The sequence below is a fragment of the Tasmannia lanceolata genome, unplaced genomic scaffold (genome assembly GCF_043159265.1).
Source record: "Tasmannia lanceolata isolate RefF3 unplaced genomic scaffold, GAP_Taslan_0.1 ptg000209c, whole genome shotgun sequence".
NCBI lineage: Eukaryota > Viridiplantae > Streptophyta > Magnoliopsida > Canellales > Winteraceae > Tasmannia > Tasmannia lanceolata.
In genome coordinates, this window is record NW_027518885.1 from 27,501 (window position 1) to 37,500 (window position 10,000).

Below are 10,000 nucleotides of genomic sequence, written 5' to 3' on the forward strand. Positions count from 1 at the left end.
TGCTTGCAATGGTTGGGAGTGCCCGGCATGCCCCGCTGCAGAGACCAAGGGCGCAATGACTTGGCACCGCGGATGCCGGGACTCCGGCACTTCCCGTGGCACTGATGGTTGGTTCCAAAGACAAAAGGCCGTGCAAGGCCACCGCACCGCGGATGATTTTGCTCGTGCTGGCGCCGTTGTGTGGCCAAAGAACATGCGCGAATGCTCGTGTCGGAAGGGTTGGTGTCCTGGCCCCGCGGGTGTCACGAATGCTCGGTTGCGAAGACCATGGGACCAGAGCCATGGCACGTCGGATGATGGCTCCAGCTGGCGCCCCGGCACTTTCTGTGGCATTGATGCTCGGTTTCAAAGACAAACGTGCGCAGTGCCAGGGGACCGCGGATGACTGCTCGTGCTGGCCCCGTTGGGCGGCATTGATGGTCGGTTGCAAAGAAAATGCGCGATTGCTCGTGTCGGGGCCCGGCAAGCCAAGGCCAAGCGAGCCATGGCACGTCGGATGATGGCTCCAGCTGGCGCCCCGGCACTTTCTGTGGCATTGATGCTCGGTTTCAAAGACAAACGTGCGCAGGGCCAGGGGACCGCGGATGACTGCTCGTGCTGGCCCCGTTGGGCGGCATTGATGGTCGGTTGCAAAGAAAATGCGCGATTGCTCGTGTCGGGGCCTGGCAAGCCAAGGCCAAGCGAGCCATGGCAACGCGGATGATGGCTCGCTAGTGCTGGCGCCGTGCACAGTGGCCTCGCACACTCGCCCTGCACGCTTCCCTTGCACGCAGCCTTGCACACTAGCCTCGCATGCGAGCCTTGCACCCTAGCCATGCAAACTAGCCTTGCACGGTAGCCATGCACACAAGCCGTGCACATTAGCCATGCGCACAAGCCCCGCACACTAGCCTTGCGCACAACCCTTGCACACAAGCCATGCACTCGAGCAATGCACACAAGCCTTGCACTCAAGCAATGCACACAAGCCCTGGACACTAGCCTTGCACACGGGCCTGGCACACAAGCCTTGGGCACTAGCCTTGCGCACTAGCGTTCCACATGAGCCTTGCACACTAGCCTTGGACACTAGCCTTGCACACAGGCCTTGCACACTAGGCATGCTTGGGCGAGCTGATCCCGCATCAAGTCGACGGGTCTAGGCATTCTTGGGCGCAGATCCCGCATCGTCTCGTCGCGTCTGGGCGCAAACACGTCGCGTCTCGTTGCGTCTTCAGAAGTCGTCGCTAACAGCACCTTTGGTTGCCACTGGTGGTTAGGCTGGTTGGTTGCGCAAACCCTATAGGAGGGTGGCATGCTGGTGGGCGTTTTTGCCCGGATAGGCACTAGAATGTGCAGATTTTGGGCGTTTTTGCCTGGATAGGCTAAGGAATGGGCATGCTTTGGGCGTTTTTGCCCGGATAGGCACCGGAATGCTTGGCCTTGGCTTGTCCTAGCAAGGCATTGCTGGGTTGGGCTCCCTTGGCCTTTTGGGCGCCTTGGACGATGTCTTGCGAAGACCATGGGCACAAGGCCATGGCATATGGTGAGGAAAGGACCACGGTTGCCAAGGTTAGGCACCGGAATGCTTGGCCTTGGCTTGCCAAAGCAGGGCATTGCTGGGTTGGGCTCCCTTGGCCTTCCGGGCGCCTTGGACACTGTCTTGGGAAGACCATGGGCACAAGGCCATGGCATATGGTGGGGAATGGACCACGGTTGCCAAGGCTAGGCATATAGAGAGGAATTGCATTTTTGCCCGGATAGGCACCGGAATGCTTGGCCTTGGCTTGCCATAGCAGGGCATTGCTGGGTTGGGCTCCCTTGGCCTTCCGGGGGCCTTGGACGCTGTCTTGGGAAGACCATGGGCACAAGGCCATGGCATATAGTGAGGAATGGACCACGGTTGGCAAGGCTAGGCATATAGAGAGGAATGGACCACGGTTGCCAAGGTTGCGCAAGTTTTGGGCATTTTTTGCCCGGATATGCCCAAGTATGCCCCGATAGGCCCGTTACGCCCCGGTATGAACGCGTATGCCCGGATAGACTCGGTATGCCTTGGGATACATGCGTATGCCCCGATAGGCTTGGTACGCCCCGATATGCGCACGTGTGCCCCAGTAGGGCTCGGTATGCCCCGGTATGTACGCGTGTGCCCCGATAGGCCCGGTATGCCCCGATATGCACACGTGTGCCCCAATAGGGGTCGGTATGCCCCGGTAGGTACGCGTGTGCCCCGTAATGCACGTTTCGCAGATCTCCCCGCATGTCCCGCCCCTATATGTAATACTTACTTACTTACTTACTTTCTTTCTTGCTTGCTTGCTTGCTTGCAATGGTTGGGAGTGCCCGGCATGCCCCGCTGCAGAGACCAAGGGCGCAATGACTTGGCACCGCGGATGCCGGGACTCCGGCACTTCCCGTGGCACTGATGGTTGGTTCCAAAGACAAAAGGCCGTGCAAGGCCACCGCACCGCAGATGATTTTGCTCGTGCTGGCGCCGTTGTGTGGCCAAAGAACATGCGCGAATGCTCGTGTCGGAAGGGTTGGTGTCCTGGCCCCGCGGGTGTCACGAATGCTCGGTTGCGAAGACCATGGGACCAGAGCCATGGCACGTCGGATGATGGCTCCAGCTGGCGCCCCGGCACTTTCTGTGGCATTGATGCTCGGTTTCAAAGACAAACGTGCGCAGGGCCAGGGGACCGCGGATGACTGCTCGTGCTGGCCCCGTTGGGCAGCATTGATGGTCGGTTGCAAAGAAAATGCGCGATTGCTCGTGTCGGGGCCCGGCAAGCCAAGGCCAAGCGAGCCATGGCACGTCGGATGATGGCTCCAGCTGGCGCCCCGGCACTTTCTGTGGCATTGATGCTCGGTTTCAAAGACAAACGTGCGCAGGGCCAGGGGACCGCGGATGACTGCTCGTGCTGGCCCCGTTGGGCGGCATTGATGGTCGGTTGCAAAGAAAATGCGCGATTGCTCGTGTCGGGGCCTGGCAAGCCAAGGCCAAGCGAGCCATGGCAACGCGGATGATGGCTCGCTAGTGCTGGCGCCGTGCACAGTGGCCTCGCACACTCGCCCTGCACGCTTCCCTTGCACGCAGCCTTGCACACTAGCCTCGCATGCGAGCCTTGCACCCTAGCCATGCAAACTAGCCTTGCACGGTAGCCATGCACACAAGCCGTGCACATTAGCCATGCGCACAAGCCCCGCACACTAGCCTTGCGCACAACCCTTGCACACAAGCCATGCACTCGAGCAATGCACACAAGCCTTGCACTCAAGCAATGCACACAAGCCCTGGACACTAGCCTTGCACACGGGCCTGGCACACAAGCCTTGGGCACTAGCCTTGCGCACTAGCGTTCCACATGAGCCTTGCACACTAGCCTTGGACACTAGCCTTGCACACAGGCCTTGCACACTAGGCATGCTTGGGCGAGCTGATCCCGCATCAAGTCGACGGGTCTAGGCATTCTTGGGCGCAGATCCCGCATCGTCTCGTCGCGTCTGGGCGCAAACACGTCGCGTCTCGTTGCGTCTTCAGAAGTCGTCGCTAACAGCACCTTTGGTTGCCACTGGTGGTTAGGCTGGTTGGTTGCGCAAACCCTATAGGAGGGTGGCATGCTGGTGGGCGTTTTTGCCCGGATAGGCACTAGAATGTGCAGATTTTGGGCGTTTTTGCCTGGATAGGCTAAGGAATGGGCATGCTTTGGGCGTTTTTGCCCGGATAGGCACCGGAATGCTTGGCCTTGGCTTGTCCTAGCAAGGCATTGCTGGGTTGGGCTCCCTTGGCCTTTTGGGCGCCTTGGACGATGTCTTGCGAAGACCATGGGCACAAGGCCATGGCATATGGTGAGGAAAGGACCACGGTTGCCAAGGTTAGGCACCGGAATGCTTGGCCTTGGCTTGCCAAAGCAGGGCATTGCTGGGTTGGGCTCCCTTGGCCTTCCGGGCGCCTTGGACACTGTCTTGGGAAGACCATGGGCACAAGGCCATGGCATATGGTGGGGAATGGACCACGGTTGCCAAGGCTAGGCATATAGAGAGGAATTGCATTTTTGCCCGGATAGGCACCGGAATGCTTGGCCTTGGCTTGCCATAGCAGGGCATTGCTGGGTTGGGCTCCCTTGGCCTTCCGGGGGCCTTGGACGCTGTCTTGGGAAGACCATGGGCACAAGGCCATGGCATATAGTGAGGAATGGACCACGGTTGGCAAGGCTAGGCATATAGAGAGGAATGGACCACGGTTGCCAAGGTTGCGCAAGTTTTGGGCATTTTTTGCCCGGATATGCCCAAGTATGCCCCGATAGGCCCGTTACGCCCCGGTATGAACGCGTATGCCCGGATAGACTCGGTATGCCTTGGGATACATGCGTATGCCCCGATATGCGCACGTGTGCCCCAGTAGGGCTCGGTATGCCCCGGTATGTACGCGTGTGCCCCGATAGGCCCGGTATGCCCCGATATGCACACGTGTGCCCCAATAGGGGTCGGTATGCCCCGGTAGGTACGCGTGTGCCCCGTAATGCACGTTTCGCAGATCTCCCCGCATGTCCCGCCCCTATATGTAATACTTACTTACTTACTTACTTTCTTTCTTGCTTGCTTGCTTGCTTGCAATGGTTGGGAGTGCCCGGCATGCCCCGCTGCAGAGACCAAGGGCGCAATGACTTGGCACCGCGGATGCCGGGACTCCGGCACTTCCCGTGGCACTGATGGTTGGTTCCAAAGACAAAAGGCCGTGCAAGGCCACCGCACCGCGGATGATTTTGCTCGTGCTGGCGCCGTTGTGTGGCCAAAGAACATGCGCGAATGCTCGTGTCGGAAGGGTTGGTGTCCTGGCCCCGCGGGTGTCACGAATGCTCGGTTGCGAAGACCATGGGACCAGAGCCATGGCACGTCGGATGATGGCTCCAGCTGGCGCCCCGGCACTTTCTGTGGCATTGATGCTCGGTTTCAAAGACAAACGTGCGCAGTGCCAGGGGACCGCGGATGACTGCTCGTGCTGGCCCCGTTGGGCGGCATTGATGGTCGGTTGCAAAGAAAATGCGCGATTGCTCGTGTCGGGGCCCGGCAAGCCAAGGCCAAGCGAGCCATGGCACGTCGGATGATGGCTCCAGCTGGCGCCCCGGCACTTTCTGTGGCATTGATGCTCGGTTTCAAAGACAAACGTGCGCAGGGCCAGGGGACCGCGGATGACTGCTCGTGCTGGCCCCGTTGGGCGGCATTGATGGTCGGTTGCAAAGAAAATGCGCGATTGCTCGTGTCGGGGCCTGGCAAGCCAAGGCCAAGCGAGCCATGGCAACGCGGATGATGGCTCGCTAGTGCTGGCGCCGTGCACAGTGGCCTCGCACACTCGCCCTGCACGCTTCCCTTGCACGCAGCCTTGCACACTAGCCTCGCATGCGAGCCTTGCACCCTAGCCATGCAAACTAGCCTTGCACGGTAGCCATGCACACAAGCCGTGCACATTAGCCATGCGCACAAGCCCCGCACACTAGCCTTGCGCACAACCCTTGCACACAAGCCATGCACTCGAGCAATGCACACAAGCCTTGCACTCAAGCAATGCACACAAGCCCTGGACACTAGCCTTGCACACGGGCCTGGCACACAAGCCTTGGGCACTAGCCTTGCGCACTAGCGTTCCACATGAGCCTTGCACACTAGCCTTGGACACTAGCCTTGCACACAGGCCTTGCACACTAGGCATGCTTGGGCGAGCTGATCCCGCATCAAGTCGACGGGTCTAGGCATTCTTGGGCGCAGATCCCGCATCGTCTCGTCGCGTCTGGGCGCAAACACGTCGCGTCTCGTTGCGTCTTCAGAAGTCGTCGCTAACAGCACCTTTGGTTGCCACTGGTGGTTAGGCTGGTTGGTTGCGCAAACCCTATAGGAGGGTGGCATGCTGGTGGGCGTTTTTGCCCGGATAGGCACTAGAATGTGCAGATTTTGGGCGTTTTTGCCTGGATAGGCTAAGGAATGGGCATGCTTTGGGCGTTTTTGCCCGGATAGGCACCGGAATGCTTGGCCTTGGCTTGTCCTAGCAAGGCATTGCTGGGTTGGGCTCCCTTGGCCTTTTGGGCGCCTTGGACGATGTCTTGCGAAGACCATGGGCACAAGGCCATGGCATATGGTGAGGAAAGGACCACGGTTGCCAAGGTTAGGCACCGGAATGCTTGGCCTTGGCATGCCAAAGCAGGGCATTGCTGGGTTGGGCTCCCTTGGCCTTCCGGGCGCCTTGGACACTGTCTTGGGAAGACCATGGGCACAAGGCCATGGCATATGGTGGGGAATGGACCACGGTTGCCAAGGCTAGACATATAGAGAGGAATTGCATTTTTGCCCGGATAGGCACCGGAATGCTTGGCCTTGGCTTGCCATAGCAGGGCATTGCTGGGTTGGGCTCCCTTGGCCTTCCGGGGGCCTTGGACGCTGTCTTGGGAAGACCATGGGCACAAGGCCATGGCATATAGTGAGGAATGGACCACAGTTGGCAAGGCTAGGCATATAGAGAGGAATGGACCACGGTTGCCAAGGTTGCGCAAGTTTTGGGCATTTTTTGCCCGGATATGCCCAAGTATGCCCCGATAGGCCCGTTACGCCCCGGTATGAACGCGTATGCCCGGATAGACTCGGTATGCCTTGGGATACATGCGTATGCCCCGATATGCGCACGTGTGCCCCAGTAGGGCTCGGTATGCCCCGGTATGTACGCGTGTGCCCCGATAGGCCCGGTATGCCCCGATATGCACACGTGTGCCCCAATAGGGGTCGGTATGCCCCGGTAGGTACGCGTGTGCCCCGTAATGCACGTTTCGCAGATCTCCCCGCATGTCCCGCCCCTATATGTAATACTTACTTACTTACTTACTTTCTTTCTTGCTTGCTTGCTTGCTTGCAATGGTTGGGAGTGCCCGGCATGCCCCGCTGCAGAGACCAAGGGCGCAATGACTTGGCACCGCGGATGCCGGGACTCCGGCACTTCCCGTGGCACTGATGGTTGGTTCCAAAGACAAAAGGCCGTGCAAGGCCACCGCACCGCGGATGATTTTGCTCGTGCTGGCGCCGTTGTGTGGCCAAAGAACATGCGCGAATGCTCGTGTCGGAAGGGTTGGTGTCCTGGCCCCGCGGGTGTCACGAATGCTCGGTTGCGAAGACCATGGGACCAGAGCCATGGCACGTCGGATGATGGCTCCAGCTGGCGCCCCGGCACTTTCTGTGGCATTGATGCTCGGTTTCAAAGACAAACGTGCGCAGGGCCAGGGGACCGCGGATGACTGCTCGTGCTGGCCCCGTTGGGCAGCATTGATGGTCGGTTGCAAAGAAAATGCGCGATTGCTCGTGTCGGGGCCCGGCAAGCCAAGGCCAAGCGAGCCATGGCACGTCGGATGATGGCTCCAGCTGGCGCCCCGGCACTTTCTGTGGCATTGATGCTCGGTTTCAAAGACAAACGTGCGCAGGGCCAGGGGACCGCGGATGACTGCTCGTGCTGGCCCCGTTGGGCGGCATTGATGGTCGGTTGCAAAGAAAATGCGCGATTGCTCGTGTCGGGGCCTGGCAAGCCAAGGCCAAGCGAGCCATGGCAACGCGGATGATGGCTCGCTAGTGCTGGCGCCGTGCACAGTGGCCTCGCACACTCGCCCTGCACGCTTCCCTTGCACGCAGCCTTGCACACTAACCTCGCATGCGAGCCTTGCACCCTAGCCATGCAAACTAGCCTTGCACGGTAGCCATGCACACAAGCCGTGCACATTAGCCATGCGCACAAGCCCCGCACACTAGCCTTGCGCACAACCCTTGCACACAAGCCATGCACTCGAGCAATGCACACAAGCCTTGCACTCAAGCAATGCACACAAGCCCTGGACACTAGCCTTGCACACGGGCCTGGCACACAAGCCTTGGGCACTAGCCTTGCGCACTAGCGTTCCACATGAGCCTTGCACACTAGCCTTGGACACTAGCCTTGCACACAGGCCTTGCACACTAGGCATGCTTGGGCGAGCTGATCCCGCATCAAGTCGACGGGTCTAGGCATTCTTGGGCGCAGATCCCGCATCGTCTCGTCGCGTCTGGGCGCAAACACGTCGCGTCTCGTTGCGTCTTCAGAAGTCGTCGCTAACAGCACCTTTGGTTGCCACTGGTGGTTAGGCTGGTTGGTTGCGCAAACCCTATAGGAGGGTGGCATGCTGGTGGGCGTTTTTGCCCGGATAGGCACTAGAATGTGCAGATTTTGGGCGTTTTTGCCTGGATAGGCTAAGGAATGGGCATGCTTTGGGCGTTTTTGCCCGGATAGGCACCGGAATGCTTGGCCTTGGCTTGTCCTAGCAAGGCATTGCTGGGTTGGGCTCCCTTGGCCTTTTGGGCGCCTTGGACGATGTCTTGCGAAGACCATGGGCACAAGGCCATGGCATATGGTGAGGAAAGGACCACGGTTGCCAAGGTTAGGCACCGGAATGCTTGGCCTTGGCTTGCCAAAGCAGGGCATTGCTGGGTTGGGCTCCCTTGGCCTTCCGGGCGCCTTGGACACTGTCTTGGGAAGACCATGGGCACAAGGCCATGGCATATGGTGGGGAATGGACCACGGTTGCCAAGGCTAGGCATATAGAGAGGAATTGCATTTTTGCCCGGATAGGCACCGGAATGCTTGGCCTTGGCTTGCCATAGCAGGGCATTGCTGGGTTGGGCTCCCTTGGCCTTCCGGGGGCCTTGGACGCTGTCTTGGGAAGACCATGGGCACAAGGCCATGGCATATAGTGAGGAATGGACCACGGTTGGCAAGGCTAGGCATATAGAGAGGAATGGACCACGGTTGCCAAGGTTGCGCAAGTTTTGGGCATTTTTTGCCCGGATATGCCCAAGTATGCCCCGATAGGCCCGTTACGCCCCGGTATGAACGCGTATGCCCGGATAGACTCGGTATGCCTTGGGATACATGCGTATGCCCCGATAGGCTTGGTACGCCCCGATATGCGCACGTGTGCCCCAGTAGGGCTCGGTATGCCCCGGTATGTACGCGTGTGCCCCGATAGGCCCGGTATGCCCCGATATGCACACGTGTGCCCCAATAGGGGTCGGTATGCCCCGGTAGGTACGCGTGTGCCCCGTAATGCACGTTTCGCAGATCTCCCCGCATGTCCCGCCCCTATATGTAATACTTACTTACTTACTTACTTTCTTTCTTGCTTGCTTGCTTGCTTGCAATGGTTGGGAGTGCCCGGCATGCCCCGCTGCAGAGACCAAGGGCGCAATGACTTGGCACCGCGGATGCCGGGACTCCGGCACTTCCCGTGGCACTGATGGTTGGTTCCAAAGACAAAAGGCCGTGCAAGGCCACCGCACCGCGGATGATTTTGCTCGTGCTGGCGCCGTTGTGTGGCCAAAGAACATGCGCGAATGCTCGTGTCGGAAGGGTTGGTGTCCTGGCCCCGCGGGTGTCACGAATGCTCGGTTGCGAAGACCATGGGACCAGAGCCATGGCACGTCGGATGATGGCTCCAGCTGGCGCCCCGGCACTTTCTGTGGCATTGATGCTCGGTTTCAAAGACAAACGTGCGCAGGGCCAGGGGACCGCGGATGACTGCTCGTGCTGGCCCCGTTGGGCGGCATTGATGGTCGGTTCCAAAGAAAATGCGCGATTGCTCGTGTCGGGGCCTGGCAAGCCAAGGCCAAGCGAGCCATGGCAACGCGGATGATGGCTCCAGCTGGCGCCCCGGCACTTTCTGTGGCATTGATGCTCGGTTTCGAAGACAAACGTGCGCAGGGCCAGGGGACCGCGGAGGACTGCTCGTGCTGGCCCCGTTGGGCGGCATTGATGGTGTGTTGCAGAGAGCATGTGCGATTGCAAGTGTCGGCCGGGTTTGGGTTCCCTTGGGCTTTCGGGTGCCTTGGACGCTGTCTTGCGAAGACCATGGGCACAAGGCCCCGTCCTGGCCCCTTGTTCGATTCGCTCTCGTCTTGCGCTTGCTTCCAAGGTCCTCCATGACCTTCCCCATGGCCTTGCTAGATCCCCCCCATGACG